The sequence below is a fragment of the Poecilia formosa genome, unplaced genomic scaffold (assembly GCF_000485575.1).
Source record: "Poecilia formosa unplaced genomic scaffold, Poecilia_formosa-5.1.2 Scaffold39, whole genome shotgun sequence".
Classification (NCBI taxonomy): domain Eukaryota; kingdom Metazoa; phylum Chordata; class Actinopteri; order Cyprinodontiformes; family Poeciliidae; genus Poecilia; species Poecilia formosa.
In genome coordinates, this window is record NW_006799978.1 from 43,808 (window position 1) to 64,850 (window position 21,043).

The window sequence follows — 21,043 nt, forward strand, 5'->3', positions numbered from 1 at the left end:
CCACCTGGGACGGCTGTCTTTGTTTTGCTGCTTTAATTAACCTAAGTTGGGTTCCTACCCATCCAAGGCTTCTCCTTGTCCTTGTGATGTGATGAAAAGCCTACAGGGGAAGAAACCAGACAGTCGACTGCACACGCCTTTGATCAAACTCCTTCTTCAAAAGCCTGATAGACCTATTTAATGACCTATGGTTCCTTGTTTGAAACCAGCGTTTCACTGATGGCTGTTCCAGATGTTTTTTCTGGTGTCAAACAGAGCGAGAGAGGCACTGTGACCTCGAGGTAACCTGTAAATCCATCCGTACAGTGATTACATTTATCACAGGCTGTGAATCAACCTTGTAAGCTGCTGCCCTCCCGACACTAAATTCCACTCATTTGGAAAATATTAAAGCAGGTTTTTCCTCCAGCTCTGCATCGTGGAGTTGCAGCACGTCATGAGTGATTGCAACACTTTATCATGCGGAAAGATCACTATATCACATCTGTGTATACTGACACGAGCTTTTCCAACGCCAATGTGAACTGAAAATATTTCCAGACGTTTTTGAGCAACAATAAGAGAGAAAAATAAAAAAAGGGGGGAAAAAAATAACCAAATTAATTACTAAAGGAATGATTAATTAATTATTACGCTTGAGGGGTTTCAAGGAAAACACAAATCACTAAATTTTGGTTGTAACATTTAAAGCCAAACTTTGCAGGAGAACTTTCACCATCAGAGTTTGCTTTTAAATTTGTGACAAAATCACAATCTGTGTTGGGACTCAGAAGCCACTGTAAAGTAGCTGAGAGGTGTTTTTTTGTCAGTGACTGTTTGATGGGAAATGACACCAGTTGGTTGATGCAAGACACTGTAACAACCTGTTGCAGTGAAGTTACAGTTCAGCCTGAAGCTGCAGGTTTCACAGGTCTCTTCAAACCTCTTTGATGGTTGGGATCTGCAGCTTGCGGTCATAAAGTTTAAGAATATTAACACTCAGGATGGAGAAAGTTTTTGACAGAGTGGCTCATCTACAGCAACATAATGAAGAGCAGAGAACGAAGTATGATTGTCTTTATAAATGCATAAATGCAGAAAGTTAAGTTGTTTTGCTGGTCCAGATCACACAGGGTTCTGGTAACACATTTTTGGCAAGTAGGAAACATATCAACAATTATCTTCTAGATACAGTTATGGGTTATGAAGACAGGGGTCAGCCTCTCCAGGCCTTGACTGCCACTGTTCTGCATTGCTATGAATCCTGGTTCTAAAACAACTGAATTAAATGGCTAAATTACTTTTTTGGCATGTCAGCAAGTTTTGCAAAGCAGATGTCATTGACCATTCATTTGATTCAGATGTTTTGGAGCAGAGATGCATGTAAAAAGTTGCAGAAAAGTGGCACTCAAGTACTTGAGTTGCAGAACAGAGAGAGAGAGAGGGATCATTAGCAAAAGTCATTAAGACAGCATCCAATCAACCCAGGAGAGGAAATGTAAGCAAGTATACTCCAAGGTCAGACCATAAAATGCTCAGAAAAATAACAAAACACTCAAGATCTCTTTCTCAGACACAACAAGCCTTAGCCTTTAAGAAATCTACAAGACTTCGTGAAGAACATGTGTTTCTGACAGATGAGACTAAAGCAGAGACCTTAATGGACATAGAGAAAACCAAACATCATGTCTGCATAAATCCCTCATGCCAAAGACAAAGGACTCAGCAGGGGGTGATGACATGTTTGACCTGGGCACCTCGCAGGCAATGAGTTGATCATTAACTCTTCTGTTTACTGAAACATCATAAAGTAAAAGGTGAGACCATTTGTCAGATATCTTAACGTTTGCACAAACTGACATCATTGGAGCGACAATCCCAACCACTTGAAAGTAGATTTGAGGGAAAAATATGCCAATTTTAAATTGTGTGTCTTTGATATTTGATCTGCTAACCTGTTGACTTTGTAGCCTTTGAAGAATTGTAATGACTTGTGTAAAAATATCAGAACATACAAGTCAAAGTAAGAGTGGGCTGCATTCCTCAGAGGGATTCAAGTTTTTTGTTCACTGTGGCATCTTTCATCTGTCTGACTTTATTTGGACACATTTATTTGTTCAAATGTGTTTTAAATAACAGAGTATTAGCATTATTCTTTTTGGTATTTGTCCTCTCAATGTTGTGTCACCAACCTGTAATACTCTGTGATGTTAGGCTGTTTAGGTGTATAAAGCAAGAGGCTGGGCCTTTCATTTATATATTAGGGTAATATCCTGTCAAAATTACTTATTATTAGTTTAAAGTGTTCAAATATTTGTTGAAAAGTTTAATTGAACATATATTTTTATGTTTCTATTATTATTTCTACATTGTTGTGCACTGTTGATGCTGTGATCTACAGAAAAGTCAACAGCGATGAGCACATGTAGCTCAAACATCCCATTAGCGTCAGCATCGAGTCCCAGCCCTCTTCATTCATCAGTATGACATTTGTACTGAACTCCCCTGAATGGCAGCTGCTCATTATCCCAGCATGCAACGTGCCATTAAAAGATAAGGGACTATTATACTGTGCACACAGCAGGTTATTGAGGATTTTTCAATGACCTGACAGTGATTTTTGTCTAAGCTGCCCCCCCTTGTGATTGGCTGCTAATATCGCTCATCACCTGCCTAATTACATGTTTACATTAATTAAAGGCGTTATTAGCAGAAAGCATGATCCGCAGCATGTGGGGTAGATTCGCGGTCAGCCTCTTCTCCACGCCGCAGGCGCAGATGGTGAAGTTTGTCACAGATAGCATGACGTTTCGCTGTTTATTTTGCTCTTGTGAAGCCCGGGGAGCGCTGCTGTCTCGCTCTCACAGCACAGAGATTTCACTTCACACCTTTTGTGAAAGAAGCCAGCATCAGTGCCTTTGGCAACCAGAACTGTTCATTACAGAAGACTGGGAATGCGTGGTAGTAGAACTCGCAACCTGCTTGACACATTTCTGAGGGTGTAATTGGGTTTCCTGTTTCCCCGTTGTTTCATTTTGGAAAAATGCCAAAGGTCCTCTAATTAAATCTGGGGTGACGCTGTTTCTTGTCTCTGGCTTTCGTCTCCAACCTTTTCTACTGGCTCAGGTTGGTCAGTAATGCATGAACTGAAGGGATTTACCAAATTCCTTTTTAGCTTTGTGTACTTAAACGTTTCTAATTTCTCAAGATGTCGTTCCATGGGTTTGCTCATTTATTTTGTCCATAGTTTTCCCACAAACCACAAACTTTTTACTGCAAACGTCTGTTGTGCAGAACCAGGCTTTGCTACAATTATAGCTGTCTTCTGTTGTTTACCAATTTTGCACATCTAGAGACTAAATTTTGTTTCAATATTTTAGTGGTATCTGAACATCAGTTTTTAAATTTGTCACTGATTCTCAATTGGATTTTGGTCTGATTTTGAAATTTGCCTAGGCCATTCTTCAGTGTGTTTGGCTGTGTAGTGGTTGCTCTGCTGGTAGGTGAACCTGAACCCAGTCTCAAGTCTTCTGCAGTCTAATAGGTTTCACTTAGATTTATCTCCATTCTTGTTTTCCACCAGCACTTGTCTGGTTTCTCAAACATTGCAGATCTTAACAAGTAAATTTCTTTTAATTACAAAAGGTGAACAAAAAACATTTTGTGGTTTGATTTTTCAGCCCTTATCTCGACTGTTCTTATTATACCTTCTTTCATAAGCCAGAATTTCAACTGTGAAAAGATTAGCAGCTGACATCAATGTATTTCTTATTGTTTAGTGAATTAACATCCACGTGTTTTACAACTAGCTGTAGTACAGTGCTGTAGCCTAAAAAAGACACAATTCTTTACCATTTTGCATGGCTGCAAAAAATGTGCTGCTGCTTTTTTTTGTCAAATGTGATGTTACTATTAACATTTTGGCTGAAACTGATAACCACCCCTAAGAAAGTTTGTTTGGGCCCACAAACAGCCTTGTTACACTTAGGCAAATCCTTTCTGGGTGCACAAACTATCATTATCTACCTCTGTTGAAAAACAACAACAACCTGAGTTCAGATTTTCTGTCTGAACTCAGGTTTTCATGCAAAAAGAGGAAACATATCAGCTGAAATAAAACTTAGTTTCAGTTTAAAACTTACATTTTACTCTTATACTAAAACTGTATAAATCCACAATGAGCAGCTCTGGCTGTGTGGTCACTAAAATAACTGCAACATCAATATTCAGGAAGAAAAAAAAAGGTTTAAAAATGTGCTTGTCAGGTCCCTGCCAGACACACAGGCGTGCTGGACTGAGCTCCTTCTAATTAGTGGATACAAAGACACCCGCCATCCGAACACATCCAGTCCAAGGAAAGTCTGGCAAGCGGGAATCCTGTTAAAAGCATTCCGCTGCAAACACTATGGGGGTTTTGGGCACAAACCTAAACTGGAAATTACTGGGCTAAAGATCATGAACCATTGTTGTTCATTTTTGGGGATGTTTGTGTGTGCGCTGTTTATAGGTGGAAAACGAGGGGTGTGTGTTCAGTTTGAGTGATCTCTCAAGACGAGAGGTTGCAAAGAATGATGCTAATGTGTCTGTAGTCTATCAGTACTATACAGGGCTGTGTGTATCCTCAAGATGGATGACTGACAGTTGCTACTGGCAGATGAATTATTCAAGGAGGCAGGTGGTCTGCCACTTTGCTGCCATCATTGACTGGCATGATTGAAGTACAGCTCAACAAATTTGAACATTGTGAAAAAGTTCCATATTTCATGGCTCTTTTTCCAGAAACTGAAACTCATTCATTACACACAGAGAAAAATTGTTCTGCCTTTACTTCAGGTCATTTTGATGATTAGGGCTTACTGACAGTGAAAGTCCAAAATTCTGTGAGTCAGGAAGTTAGAAAAAAATGATAACATATTTGTAGAAAGTTTAGTGGAAGGAAAAAGAGTGAATGGAAAACACGGATATCAATAGTCTTGACAGGACTGTCAAGTAAAATCATTCAAAAATGTGTTGGAAAAGTCAACATGTCAAGAATAAATTTGAAAAAGCATACCCACCATAAAGCCATGCCTGGCTTTATGGTGGGCTTACATTATTCTAAGCTTAGAATAATATAATAATAAGCTTTAATAAAGACGTGTTGTCTTTTGGCATAAACCACATAAATGGAGGCTATCTACAAGTATACTAAAGCTGCTTGAAGAGAGCACATCAGTTTCCAGTTTTTCTTCATCTTCACTTTATTCTCAATATTTTAACTTTTGAATTTTTCTCAACAATTTGACTTTAGTACTGGAATAAACAAACCTCTCATCATTCAAAAGAACCCACCGCAATGTCATGCCCTTAAGAGATAGAAACGAGCTCTGCATGCAGCCCCCACATCGTCGACTGGCATTTGCTGACAATAGCAGGAACAAAGACCTTGCAGACGTCCAGAATGGTCTTTGGCTCTCCTTTTCCATTACGACATGGCAACAGTCCAATCCCACACATTAGCACAGCGCTCTCCAACAAAGGGAGGGCTCTCTTTAAAATGCAGGGATATTCAGCACGATGATGTGCACAGAAGTTGAGGGAAGCAATTATGACTGATAGTTTTTGTGCAATTACATCTTGATTTTCTGTCAGCATGCAGAAAAGTGTAGGAGTGGACCATGTTTGGCACAATTACACAAAGAGCCAGACCTTCCACAATACAAAGAAGAGCCTTTCAACAGAGAGAAGAGCGGCGGCCCCGCAGAGAGCCACACTGAACCACTGAACTGGAATATGGGTAATACGCTGCATTAGATGTGGTTTATTTCTGAGCTGAAGTCGTGTGTCATTGGAGAGTACAATCCAACACAAAGTACCAACAGCAGGGCTGTTTAATGAAAAGAAACTTAGCTTTGCTTTGAAATCGGAAACCCTCCTCTGCTTATTGTAGCAACTAATGAAAGTAAACATATTTTAGATGGTGGAAAACAAATTAAAGTTGTCCATCTAACATCACTTTCTGGGTCTTCGTAGCGCAAAAGTCTCTCTTGACCACACCAGTCCGCGTCACAAAATATTTATTGTATAACAAAGTGATATAAAACATTCATCAACAATTCCCAACAGAGTTGGACTTCTTCTGCAGGCGTAATGCGTGTCGAAGGATTGAGCTCCTTTTGTCTTTGAACTCTTGCAGCCCGTCTAACTGAGCATACTAATACACCTCATTAACATATTTGGTTTTAGGGAGCACATAAAAAATAACAAGAAGGAGCCAGCCATTACTGCCAGGAAAGTCATTAAGATTTAGTGTTTTGCTGAGCTGTAATGGAGGAATTACTTCCCCGTTAATAATGGAAAAGGTAAAAGGTATCATACAACTTTTAGTAAGTGTACTAGAAAAACACAAACCAGCCGTCTTATTAGGTAAACCTGGACAGTACCAGGTGTGGCCAGCTGTTGCATTCAGAACTCCCTTAGTTATCTCATGACACACATTTAACAAGGTGTGGGAAGCATTGCTTAGAAATGCTGGTCCATATTGACATTACAGCAACTGCAGAACCAGCTAGACATGATTTTGTGCATTGTTAGGAATAGGCATCTGCAGCTGGGAACTCAGAGGACAGAAAGAAATGGACAGGATCAGCAACTACACTCAGCCAGGCTGCTGCTAAGGAGTGCACCAAGAAAATCTTTTATTGTTCAATTCTGGTGACCATGTGGTGTCGGTTTCCTGTTTTTAGCTGGTCTTCTGCTGCTATATATGCCCATGTGCTGATAGGTTTGACATGTTCTGTAAGGTATTCTGCATACCGCGGTTGTGCGGGTGGTTATTTGAGGTAACATCTTTATCGTCTAGAACCAGTCTGCACATTTTCTGTTAACCTCAACATCAACAAGACATCTTCATCTGCACAACTTTCTGCTCTCTGGATATTTTTTCATGTCTCTCTTTCTTTGTGAACCTGACAGATGGTTGTGTGCAAAAATTCCAGTAAATCAGGAGTTTCTGAAATTTGCTGACCTGGCACCTACAGCCATGCCGCATTCAAAGGAACTTAAAACTTCTTTCTTTCTCATTGTGATGCTATATTTGTGCTTCTGCAAGTTATTTTTACCATGTCTATATTATTGAATACATCAAGCCACGTGGATTGGTGGATTTAATATTTGTGTTAACAAGCAGCTGAATAGATGAAGAGGATGGTTAGTGTATAAAGGAAAACTTTAATTTAAAGGACTTACATTATTTATTATTGCAGCAGTGTGGAATAGGAATGGACTAATTGTTTAAAACTACGGAATGATTTTAAAGTTTCAGTCTTCCTGTCTCTATAGTTCAAAGTAATTTCAATGGTTATGTTTGAGTTGCCTTTTTGAAATGTGCTATAGAAATAAACTTATGACTGAAGATGACTGAATGCTTTTCCAGAGCTTTTAGTAAAGGAGGATTGATGTTCACTGCCTGTATAAACTTCCTTCTTTGTTATAACAAACAATTTCTGCTGTTTGGAAAAACAAACTTAAAATCACTTTAAAATCACTTGTTACGTTATGTTGCTAACAGCAATAGTACAAGTCACTGATTTATAAATTACCAGTATTTTAAAGTCTGTCCTCTGAGCTACAGGAAACCAGTTTATGGACTTTAAAACTGGGGTGATGTGCTCTATCTTCCTGGTTTTAGTGAGAACATGAGCAGCAGCGTTCTGGATCAGCTAAAGCTTTCTGATAGACTTTTCAAACAGACCTGTGAAGACACTGTTGAGGTAATCAATGTGACTTAAGTGAAATGCATGGATTAGTTTCACTAGATCTTGTTGGGACGTTAATCCTTTAACTCTGGAAATGTTCTTCAGGTGATACAAGGCCAAGTTTGTAACTGTCTTTATATGTCTCTGCAGGCTCAGGTCTGGGTCCATCACTACCCCCATGCATCAGGCCTGATTGCTAGTTTCTAGCTGTAATAATTGAAGCTGTGAGCTGACTCTAGATCTTTACTCTTTAGGTCCAAAGATAATGACTTCAGTTCTGTTTCCGTTCACCTGGAGAAAGTTATGGCACATCCTAAGTAAATGGGTGGAGTCAGAGTAACTGGGTCAAATTGTAATTTAGTCATCTTAATCATCTTCAAGATATGCTAACCAATCTTTGGTCTGTAAAGCCACTGACTTTGTTAGACTTGTGTCACTCTATGAAAAAGCAAAACGTTCTACAATTCTGTGAGACAAACTACTTCAAACCTATGTCTCATTGTCAGATAAACCTTGCAGTTAGAAAGTTTAAAGACATAATTATAATAATAATTATAAAAATAATTATTTAAAATAACTGATAAATAAAAATAAACAAAGCACCTTAGATTAAGTCTAAGTCAGCTTGTTTTGCCATATATGGGCCAAGACAAGCCCTCTGCTCCTTTCCACCAGCCCAGCTAACCCAGACAGACATCCCTGCTGCAGCAGCAATAGGCCTTAACTCCAGCTGACACAAGCTGGATAGCTGCCATCATTCCTTGGAGGTGAAAAAATAAATCTCCCTCCGCAGAAGGAGTACAGTGTCCAAAAGGATAGAGCAGACATTAGCAAGCGTTGAGATGGAGAGCTGATTTGGAAACAGCAGCAAATGGAGTGAGAGGAAAGTGATTCAGGCCGACATGCGATGTAGCCTGTCGGGAAAAGTGTCTCCTTTTCTGAAAGCGATATGAAGACTTGTGTCAGAAGTGCTCATGTCATTTTGTTTGGAAGAAGAAATAAGCAAAGCAATGTTTTTGATTTTAATTTCAATCATGCTCCAGGACACATATATTGAGGAAAAACCAATTAAAAACAATCAACATTATTAATTGTAACTGACTTAATTGAAGCTGAATATATTTGTTTTGAGGGTTGATGAAGTGCTACACTCCAGTTAAATCATTGCAGCCCAGTAAGTCTATAAGCTAATGATAACATTTTGTTCATTCTTACTCTCAGAAATACTCCAGAAAAGACTGCATAGTCAAGGCTTTGTCTTCTGCCCGGATGTACATTAAGGTAATTAAAACAAGTCTGAGCTCAGAAGACAGATTATTTCCTGAGTCAGGGAGCAGCCTTAAGCCTTAAAAAAACCCAGACATTTATTTCTCAAATTAATCATATTAAAATATCTCCACTAATAGCATTTTTCACTGAACTTCATCCTAACATAACAAGCTATGCTTGTTTATGTTGTAATACATTTAATAATAAAAAACAGCATCTGAACCACCAGCTAAAAAGCTGACTATTTTTAAAATTGCCCAGTGTCAGATGATGTGAGTGCAAACACAATTAATCCTGTACTTTATATATTTTACCTATGATTATCTTCAAACCATTACATGATGGATATTACCCAGAAAAACATTTCAGCAAGAAACCTAAGAACACAAAAAATCTCTGGATTCTTTGTGTTCTCTTCAAGCTGTTTTCTTTTAAAGAAAGAAAACAGCTTGAACATTTAACTACGTAAATATGATCATTGTTTGTTTTATTTTAAACATTTTTTATTGAGGCTGTAACATAACAAAATGTGGAAAAAGTGAAGCACTGTGAATGTTTTGCAGATGCATTGTTGATGTATAGTGCCACTTGTAAACCTATTTTTATATTAATAGTTTTATTGTTTTATGTTCAATCGATATTGAATGTTTAATGACAAGTATAATCCCCAATGGCTGCCAACGGATTCTTTGATATTGAGATGCTGGGGCAGGATTCTTCACCTGCTTAGTATTCACAAAGCATATAATGTATGATTTATATTTTAAGACAAAGCCCATTTCAGAACTTTGAGAAGTTGTGTGTATATTTGTAAGTTGTGAGCATCAAACACTCGTACTGCAGAGAGCTTTACTCTCTGTTCCACTGCCCTTGAAATTTCGATTATAGAAATCCATTTGGTGCACTGAAATGACTTACTCCCCGAACCCTTCAGCCTCAGCGGAGCCGGTCAGACCATCAGACGTGTGCCGGTTTCACAGGCAGGCATAGTGACAAGCGCTTGGTGCACAGTGACAGGTCGACACCTCTCCTCCACACCAAGAGGTCACCCGATCGCCAGAGATGCTTCTCATCCCTTCAGACATCATCGGATGCTGGTTGCAAACGGATGTAAAATCAATAAGGCTCGACAAATGATGGAAGCGTCTGCTGTTTGAAAGACAACCAAGTGTAATAAGCTGTGATTTTTTTTTAAACAAGGTGTGAGGAATTAGATCATTTTCAACACTGTCCCAGAGAAATATAAAATACTTTGGGGTTTGTTTTATTACAGGGATGCTGGATATAAAACTTTTAAAGTTCTTTAGTTTGAAATGGCATGGTCAAATGCAGTAGTAATCTGCAGTTGCCGAAACCAATTTTAATACTTTCCAGTTACAGGAAATGTGATCTGTGGTAACTGCTTAAAAGAACAACTAAAAATGGATTTTCTCCCACAGATGTGAGATGTGTCAGTCACTGGAAAAAGTTACTGATGAATAAATTTAGAACAACAACAAAAGAATCCCTGATCATATTTTGTGGAATAAGTAAGTTATCAACTTTTACTGACTCATAATTGTTACATACTGGAAATACCTATGATAAATTAATGAGAAATCATGTTAAATATTACAGAAGGACAAGCTACAGACAAGTCGCCAGTAAAACATGAGCTAATTTCTTTCCTTTCAACAAAAAAAACAGGGCTCTCCCTCCTTCCAAATAATGGAAGTAATTCACTATCTTCCAGTTCTGTTGTGGTGATTTAGGGGCTGAAAGCTGATGAATCAAGCCTGCCTCTGAATCTTCTTTTCATCTCCTTTTTCATTTCCACCCCATGTTTAAATGTAGATATTAGAACTTAGAACTAGGGTGAAACTCCTTACTTTGGGACTTACAAAGTCTTAGTGATTTTTTACCCCATCACTTAATGAAGTTTCCCCAGGGCTATCAGAAGGAATCAACTAAAATTGAAACCAGAAGGATTCCCAAAACATTTGAGACTCATGAAATAAAATTTTAAAAAGTAATGGAATTCTAACTTTGGAAAATAGTTATCTTATTCTGTCATTTAAGAATCATTTTGGTAATGCTTATTGACCTAAATCAGAAAATGTTTTATCTGATTTAGTGTCATTTAAGAAAAAGCCAATAGTGGAGCTAATACTTCATTTAGCGCTTCACCATTTTTGCTAACTTTGAAAATGTTTAGCGTGCTTAGCTTCTGCTTTCAGTTAAATAATGTGACATTTGTGTTGATGTTTTGGTCATTTAATTCCTTGTGTTTATGATTAGTGCTCAGGGTTAGAGTAACTAACTTTTTAGTGAGATGCGCCAGCCATTTAAAAAAGATCGAGTCTTTTTATGCTTGTAAATATCTGGTTTCAACGGTAAATGCATCATTAATATCCTAATGCGCATAAATATGGTCTCATCATCGAGTGAATTTATGTATAGCTAAACATACCTCCTTTTTTCAGCTGTGACTCATGTCATCTGTCGTTCCTGTTATGCAAGACTGAAACTTCCAGCACTTTAATATATGGATGCTGCTCCAATGATCACATCCAATATGGTTCCACCGTTAACAGGTCAAACACGGAAAATATATCACTGCACTTCAGTGGCACTGAACTGATTCCAGGAAGCAATCTTGCAACCAACTTCCTAATGTCACTTAAATATTACTCAGAAAGAAAATGGCAGAGGAAGCAATGAGTCATGGGTGATATTTCACTCAGGGACTGGAGCACATTGAGAGCATTGCTGTCAAAACTTGACAGCCTCTTGCATACACAGCTAAATTAGCCCAAAATGTTAACCTGTGCCATTAACTAAACTCAAAAGCCCAAGTTGCTGCAGTGCTGCTGTTCTCACAGACTCTGAGTGGGAACAGATCGGTGACTTAGAAGCTTAGGTGGAAGACGTCTCTGCACAGGTCATGAATGTGGAAAAGTCATGTCTTTTGGAGCAGCTGCTTAGATGCTGGCTTGTGGAGATCCACAAAGACTGAAGGTGAACGTATGACCTGACACAGTGAGATTAATCAAGAATAGCAATATTCCACTCATGGTATCTGTTTCCAATAACATTGTGCATTCTTGCCACAGCTGTCTCCAGGATGGAAAGAATTTTCTGACCTTCCTCTGACATGAGGAGAAGAAAGTCGAGCTTTGTTTTTGTCCTCGCTTTGCCAGTTGGTTCATTCTGAGTTTCCATGTTATTTAGTAAATTTTGTTTAATTTAATCTTTGATCCAAACAATTTGACAGTACTATTGCATACTCCCTCGTCTTTCTGCCAGGTAGTAAATTGGTTCCAAAAGTCAGTTTGCTACACCAGAAACCTCTTGTATGGCTTGGGTTTTTATAAGCAGTAGAAATGGCTGTTAATATATGCTGGTTTATAATGATGGATGGTTGTGGAAAGTAATTTTGGAAATGATTTGCTGGTTTAAAAATACATTACTTTGGTGGAAAATGGTCCCCAAGACTTCTCTTGCAGAAGGACATGCCTAATACATACAGGACGTACCTCATTTACACTTAATCCAGTGACCACTCTATAATTTCACGCCTTATTAGTCATTTTATGCCAAAATTGTGCATCCAAGTTGGAGTGGAAGTGGGCAAGTCTTATAATTATTCTTCATCCCTCCATTTTCTATACCTGATTCTTCCTGGAGAGTGTCGAAGAGCTGGTGCTCCACACTCCACCTGACCCATCTCCACATCTAGAAAGCTGTGATTTACTGGCTTACTAGGCCACGAGTCCTGCTCCGTCTGCAAACCACACAAATGTAGTGCTGGCGTAAAAGAAACTTCTAACTTCAAGACATTACTTTGTGGGTCATGCTGGATGCCTTTCTGCCTAATTCACATTTTCCCATGAGCCCACATTAAACTCCAGAGTTGGCTGAAAAGAGAAGTCTTTTTATAGAAATGGATAGGAGCTACTTAAAAGTCTTTTTATTGTCTCGAGGTTTGTTTTATTACTGTCTGCTTAACAAAATACTTCACAATTCTATCCCACTTAAAACTCTGAGTGTGTGACATTAAAAATGACAATGAGGTTGGTTTAAAACATTTTTTTTATGTTTAAGTTATTTGTGGATGCTTCCAATGAGTCATTATTATCCTAATTAATGATATTCCTCTTAATATTCTGATTTCACAGCTGTTTATATTTCCCTCCACTCTCAAAAAGCTCTAGTTCCAGTTGAAAAAAAGAAGAAAAAACAAAACTAAGCCCAGAGTATGCTGTTGCCTCCACCATGTTTCACTGTAACAACACTGTTCCTTTGGTGATGTATGATCTGCCATACATCATTTTTCTTCAGGCCCAGAAAAGTTCAACCTTGCTTTTATCAAACTGTAGCACATTTTCCAAATGTCAAGAGACTTTAAATATGTTTTTGCAAAACTTGGAAGTTTTTTTTGCAAGAAAAGGCTTCTGTCTGTCCATGCTGTTCCACAGTGAAGATTCAAGAAGAATAAAGGAGTCTGTTGTTACATGTACTAGACAGCCAATATTTGAAGACATTTCTGCAGCTGCTTCAAAGTTGCTGTTGATCTCTTGGCAACTTTCTTCTAATGTTCTCTGGATGCAAAAGTATGATGTTTTTCTAGAGGTTCCTGTTGAGTCATTAGTTTTGTTGAGTCCTCAGAAGAGATGCAAGGCTTCATGTTAAATAGAAATGAGAATCAACTATAACTGCTTTGTGTAAAGATTGTGACATTGACTGTAAAGTAAATTATGAAGGAAAAATGCATCCTGACCTAAACTGAATGGACTGATTACTAGAGGTACAGGCTCGTCTTTCACCAGAATGATTTCTGAAGGTACTGCAACAACGACCCACTACAAATTTCAGCCTGCCGGGTATTCTTACACTGACTGTATCTAAAAAAACAACTCCGACTGTAATTAGCCTTTCAATAAAGTTTTAAGTAGACGGGTTTCTCTCTCTGTTGGTTCTGTGAGTCAGCTCCTCTTTCCTTCTGTCGGTGTAATGGAACCAAACTGGGGTGAGATAATGCCTGAACTGCCAGCCAAGCTCAGCCCTTGCATCCCTTCATACAGGAAGTCTGCTGCAGTCAGAGCAGTGTGCTCCTGCCACCTGCTGGTGTGATGTCAACGTGCAGCTCTGTGAACAGATGGACAGCAGAGTGACAGCTCCAAACCACTTTGCTATTCTCCAAATGTCAGAGAAGGTCAGGGCATCCTCTTTGGCTCTGCAGTCGAATTCAAAACTCTCTCCAGGGCATTTCCAAACGCACCATCAAATCCACCTGCTGTGATCTGCCACAACCTTATGCTGCCAAAGGTTAAACACTTTCCTCAAGGAAATGTTGACAGTACACAATGGTGACTGATACTGCAGCTCTTCAATGAATGCATAATATAACGTATGGAGCTTCATTAACCATGAAGCCAATTCGCTGGATGCGCATTTCCAAATCCCACAGAAGCTACGATAAGCCATTTAATGAAATTAAACTCAGTTTGTGTTTAAACACTTTGAAACACAAAGTGTTTCAAATTATAATTTCTGGCAAGAACATTCCTCTAGCTGTGCATTTACATTATTCCCTCTCCAAAAACAACAATTACAAAGTTTTTATTTAAGCAAATTAACATTAAATTAACAGGACACACTAGTTTCAGAAACACAGCCAACAAATTTAGTGATTCAGAACGTTTATGACGGCTGCAGGTTGTAAGTGATTGTTTATGGACATATTATAAATACTTATTGGACATAATTATTTAGATATAATTTACAGAGCAATGAAATACTGATTTTTTTTTTTGGCCAGAGTCATGGACTTTCTTTTTAAATTCATGAGCAATCAGTGGTGTAATTTGTAAATATTAATTATGCTGCTAAAGCCTCATTACTCTTTAGTGTCCTCTCGACATGTCAGGCAGATGGCGGCCAATCCTGATGAAGGTTTCTGCTCTAACAAGTTCATTTTCAACACTATTGCCACCTGTTTATCAGGACTGTATTGGAATTAAGTTTTGATGCGTCCATTGCTTCTTTTTCTTAGACAACTTTTTCGTAACTAATGTTTAGAGCAGCACAACCACACAGTTGTTACCGTTGCTGGCAAGTAGATCCCTGGTTCAAATTCAGGCCAAGATTTTCTGTTCTATCTGTGGATGTCCTATGCAGAACATGACTGAAGTGATTACTATCTCAACACCAAGAAACCTTCCAGTGAAAACTAAATGTCTGACTTCAAACCAATTAGATGGCAAATGCGTAAGGTTCAGCAGTCTGGGCTTCAACATTGTATTGTGGACACGTTTGTTTGGGGGCGGAGGGTTGAACCTTGACCTGATCTACTGACACAATTGTATGCAGCAAGGCTCCCTAATTTGGTCATTTTAAGAAACTATAAATCTTGTGATGATCTTTCTGATAATATTTTTGGTCACCAACCAGCCTCCCTTAAGGTAGACTAGTATCTGATTAGTTCAATTTGGCATTAGAGACACTACATGCCATGTATGTTGCCTTGCCACTGATTCTCTGTGTATATTTTGCTTAGTGATGTTTTTATGAAAATGATATATACAAATATATAAACTTCATATGCAGAATTTTTGATTTTATTAAAAAAAAAAAAAAAAAACTTTAATCATGATTTCCAATGTGGGATTATGCTACAGCAGTAAACTATGGATTTAAGTTTATTTATATATACAGTAGATCTTCAGTATTCATAGAATATTATAAATGTAAAATAATCTTAATTCATTTAAGAATCAGTTTTAATCTGATTTTAAGTGACTTTTTTTTTTTGTTAAAATAATTAACCGAATGTCCAAGTCATATAAGGCAACACATCAAACTGGAGACATTTGGTAAAATAAAATACACAGACTTTCTTTTAAGAAATTCAGAAATAATCCTTGTAATGATACAGATGTGATGAGAGGTAATGGGATTCCCAGCTAAGAAAAGAGTAAATCTCCCTCAGTGCATCTCTTTCAGTCTCATTCTGTTCTCACGTTATCCGCAGCCCGGATGTCAGAAAGCAGTCTGCCCGGGTTGTGCTGTGAGACGCTTGTTTCCTCCTGTCATCCTGCGGAGCGCGGTGTGGGAGGCACGTCAGCGGGACTTCGAGGCTGGATCTGGTTAGCCCTCCAGGGAACACCGTGATTAATTGAGTTGGCAGATTTGTGACAAGGCTGAAAGTTATATGTGTCTACCTGGAAGTGTGTTAGAGTCTTTGCTGGTGTAGCAAAGTTATCTTCTGATTCTGCATGTAATGTAAAAGTGTTTGTGTGCAGGTATTTTCTTGGTTTGTAGTTTTTAGAGTTGTGTTTTTTCTAGGTGCTTTTACAGTGCTCTTTTGAACACAGGAATATAATATTTCTATTGCTGTCTAATATATTATGACATACAGTTTAGATAATGTTCAAAGCTAAAATAATCCATCTTAAGTGAAACTTTGAGGTAAAGATCTGATTATCTAAATGGTAATCAGTAATTGGCACAACCAATGCTTTTCTTAAATTTACAGTTTGCCTTCCAGTACTTTTCAAAACTCATGGGGTACTTCACTTTAACATAGTTAAATTTAGTTTATTTATATACCTCCAATTCACAACAAATGTAATCTGAAGGCACAAGTCTCTTTTAAAATTTGCATATTAAACTCAAGTTTATAGGTACTTTTTCCTGAACTTAAACAGCACTTTGATAGGATTAAATAGTCACTTAAAATTCCAGCTTACTTTCTTAAAGGTTCTGCAGTATTATCTGAAATGAAACATTACTTTACTGGATTTTTCAGAGTCCCTCCTGAACTGACAGGCTACTTTTTCTAAGATGTACAGGTTATTTTCCTGTGACTTACTGGATACTTCTGGGCTGAAAGTTTGTAAAGGTGTCCATCACATTCCAGGAAAGAACTGTTAAATTGTGCTTTGTAAATTCTGGGAAAATACCATGTTAGTTCTGCTAAAGTAGATAGTAAAATCCAGGAAGTAACCTGTCACATGTCCACTCTCTAAAAATACCTCTAATGTTCAGAGAAACATTATTTAGGCTGTGTTTTGTATTGCTACAGTAAAAAGCTGTGTACTCCACAATTTATAAAGTAATAGGAGTTTTTAAGGATAAACTAATAGAAAAGAAAAATTAACAGGTATTTTTAAGTTCCAGGCATAAAATATTAAAAAATGTCCTGTACTGAAGCTGATTCTTCAGTAGCTACAGCTCGTTGCAGTGTGACAGAACAAACAAATATGCTAAACCCCTACAGATTTTGCTTGTGATAATTGTTTCAAGAAAGACCAATGCAGCAGAAAAAAGCTGTAGCCTCGGAGTTACAGTCACGTTAATAAAGGTTATAATAAAGGTTATAATTCAATGTTTTATTTAGTAGCCTAAATGTAGCATTTATGTTTGAATTCCTTAAATTTAAATAAACGTCTTCCTCTGCTACAAAATAACTTCAGTTAATTCATCTTTTTTGACCAGCACCAACTGTTTTGTACATCACTGCAACACATGTTAGCCAGTTTTAGAAAAAAGGCCTTTTACATAAAATGAAAACTAGTTGCAAAAAGAAAGATGTTCATAATTTGATTGAAACCACAAAGAATGAAATGCATTTAAATGTAAATCCACATTATCAAAGCCAAATAATAACTAAATGCAACAGTTTTAATGGAATGTCACAAGTCAAAAGCCCTTTGAATCATTTAGTTGTAGGCAATAGCAAGTAGGCCACTTTGTCGGGGTGTTGAATGTTTAATTTGGTACCAAGTATAAAGGTTATCGCAGGAAATGTAGCTCAGTCAAAATTACCATAAATGCCCTCTGGCCTTAGCTAATAGAGCCAACATCCATCTTCTAAAGCTAACACAATTTGGCCAATTTATCCACTTTGTTGCACTATTTTAAGTATTCAGACCTCGTGTGATTTTTTTTAAAAAAAGAACAGACAAATGATGGTCAATGAGCTGAGCTGAATGAATGAGCTGCTGGTTACTGAAAGAACCAAAGAAGAATGAATATATATATATATATATATATATATATATATATATATATAGAGAGAGAGAGAGAGAGAGAGAGAGAGGGGTGGATATTACTGGAAGAATAGGCAGATGGATATTAATTAACCAAAGTTGGAGCAGCTGACTGTGAAAAGAATTAGAGACTGAAGGAATCAAATAGATTATTTTCTGTCTCTAAAAGAATGCATTGTGTTGTTACTGGTAAAATGAAACAAAACACAAACAGAAGAACAGAAAGTAGCAGACAAACAGAACATTAGAGAATCAACAGGAGACAGGAAAACTGAAACGGGAGTAAAAGCAACACAGAATCGAGAGGATGAGGCGAAGCACAAACAAAAATAAATTCAGAAACTTTGAATTATAAATGCAGGAAACCTAACCGAACAACAGACTCAACACCTGCTCTCCAAAGGGAAGATCGCAGACGACTGAAGGAAACAAAACAATCTGAACATATGGATTTTACATTAATGTGGCTTATCAACACTTTGTGTTTACAATTTGATTTTTGTTCCTCAGAGTTTTGTAACTTCATCACTTTGAAATTCAGCATTTTGCTTAAATTTTTGACTAAAGTATGGCGATGTATATTATCACTATTACCTTTAAATTGTTATCAGATGTGAGTTTAAGTTTTTGTCTTTTTATATTGTACCAGCATTTAGAAAGATTTCCATAAAATATCTTGTTTGAGTTTAATAATGCAAATCGGTCTTCTGCAAACTCAAAAACCTCCAGCAGAGGTCAGCATGGCCACAGTCAAAACAGTGGCAAGATGTTGTCGCATGTTTGCTGAGGTATATTATCTGTACTTGTCTTAGTTACGAACTCGAGCAGAAAAGTCAAACTGTAGGCTAGAATCACGGCTAATCTTTCAGACATGTGAAAACACAAGGCCAAGTTAGAAAATAAATTAATTTTTGGGAGAGAAAGATGAAGAGCTTGAAGGCCCTGTGTGTCTTGAGAACTGGGAGAGTAAAACAGACATATCTGCTGGACCTTACAGCATTGTTCTCTTCCACCTCAACATAAAAGAACAAGGAGCTTCGGCAGGAGATGCTTTTTCCTTCCTTCAGCTGTGTTATCGTTTATGATCGATATCAAACAGACACACCGCAAAAGTCAAACACAAGCAAGCCCAAATCTCTTTCAAGTACCAACAATCTCGCCCCGGTTCTAAAACAATACGCCAACTGTAGCTGTCTGTGTGTTTGCCAAGAGCAAGGAAGTCAGGAAGTATTGGCCAAACATAGCCGTTCTGTAAATAGATAGGACTTAATGCCTGCTCCACACACATGCACACACACAATACAGACACAAAACACAAGCAGCTGCACACAGATGGAGGCAGTTGTGTCCACATGCACAGGCAGGCAGCACATTTCCCCCCTCCCAAGAAAGATTCACACAAACACAAATGAGCTTAGTTTTGCACGCAAATGTGCGGCCATTCATTCATATTCAGTTAGAAACAAAAACATGGGAGGCAAATAAATACTCCATACCAGAGTTTAACACCCAAAAGTCAGTTCACACATGAGGGAAGGCTGAGATGCCCCCTAATGGCAGATTATTGAACTGCAAATAGAGAAATGAAAGACCAATGTTGTAGTAGGGTCATCTTGAAAAGACTGCTGTCCTTTTACAGACAAACGCTGTTGTCCTCATTAATCATTTTAGAGGTTGTTATGAACTTTATGGCATTTGTCACATTTTTATGGACCTTAAAGCTTAAAATAGGGAAACTAAATAGAATTTTTGGTGTAAGGAAGATAAACAAAATAGACATTGAAATTCTAAATGGATTGTTTTTACTACAGATATAAATCAATAATATTTCAAATCAGCACAGTTAAAATTATAACTAGTTTGGACAGTGACCAGCATTTTTCTGCACATTTTTTCAGTCTCTCGAGGACAGGCCTTGGGTGTCATCCCCTCCATTTATAGGCAGTTATGTCAAACATTACACCACTGTGACACCACAACCCAGTAAAAGATGGTGTAAGACACTCTTTCCCAAAAGATGCTTTTGTTAACACATTACGACAGCTGGTAGAGTTGCATTTTCCAGTGAAAACTACAAATGAGAGTTTTTTTAAAGTAGTTGGGGGTTATTTCCACTCAGTCTACATTCTACTTTCTCCAGGTTTTCTCTTGATCAGCTTGAACTTGGATGAAGTCTTTAAAGCTGCAGCAGGCAGATTTCATAAAATATGTTTGTTTAAACTGCCTCTATGTCCAGACAGTTTTAATATGAGATAGAGTATCTGTGAAATAAATCAAGCTTCTCTGCTGCCTCTCTGTGGTCCTATTGCCATCTGCAGAAATGATGGCAATGATGGCAAGCAACCAAACAGAGCCAGGAGGAGCATCTCATCACTGTCAATCACCCTTATGTATGCAATGCAGATCAGAATAACATGCTAACGAGGGAATTAAAACGTGTTTGAGAGAAATGCATCTAAAAATTGAGGGAAGCTCTTGAGGACTGGCCTTGGGCACCCTTTACCTAAATAGTCAATATTTTGTCTGATTTGTGGGATCACAGTGCCAGGGGCAACAATTAGATATCCAGTCTGATTATTGAATGCTATTAAATTTCAATAAAAATAACAGATACATAGAACTGATAACTTTTTCACTCTGAAGCCCGAAAGGAGAATAATTATATGCAATCTGCAAAATGTGATATCTCAATATTGGTAAATATTTTTCTTCTAGAGATATTCCATAGAAAAGAAATGTCACTAGTCCTGTAACACAACCCTGAGGGACTCCAAAGATCAGGGTAACTGCATCTGACAGGATCTTCCTCTCTGAAAAACTGAAGCTATAAATATCAGGTGTTATAAAGACAAATTGACTAAATCCTATAATGTTTTTCCACAGTTTCTTATTACTAGCAGGAGGACACAATGTTTCTGCCAGCATTTCCATCTTTGCTTTCCTCTTATTATAAACTCAAACTTCAGTACACTGCTGATAAAACCCTCCCGGGACATTCCCGGCACAGGGGAAGTGGAATTTCCTGAG

General features: G+C 37.8%; 1 long non-coding RNA gene across 2 annotated transcripts in view; it reads right to left on the reverse strand.

Annotated features, from left to right (window-relative positions):
* Positions 1-24: 24 nt before the first annotated feature.
* LOC103137291 (uncharacterized) overlaps positions 25-21,043 on the reverse strand; it is an 88,565-nt gene continuing 67,546 nt past the window's right edge. The window contains exon 3 of one of the 2 annotated variants that reach the window (XR_476110.2): positions 25-100. This is a non-coding gene — a long non-coding RNA (uncharacterized LOC103137291). Of the gene's footprint in view, positions 101-13,891; positions 14,112-21,043 lie in introns of those variants that run through there. The other variant, XR_001661951.1, reaches the window with a different exon arrangement.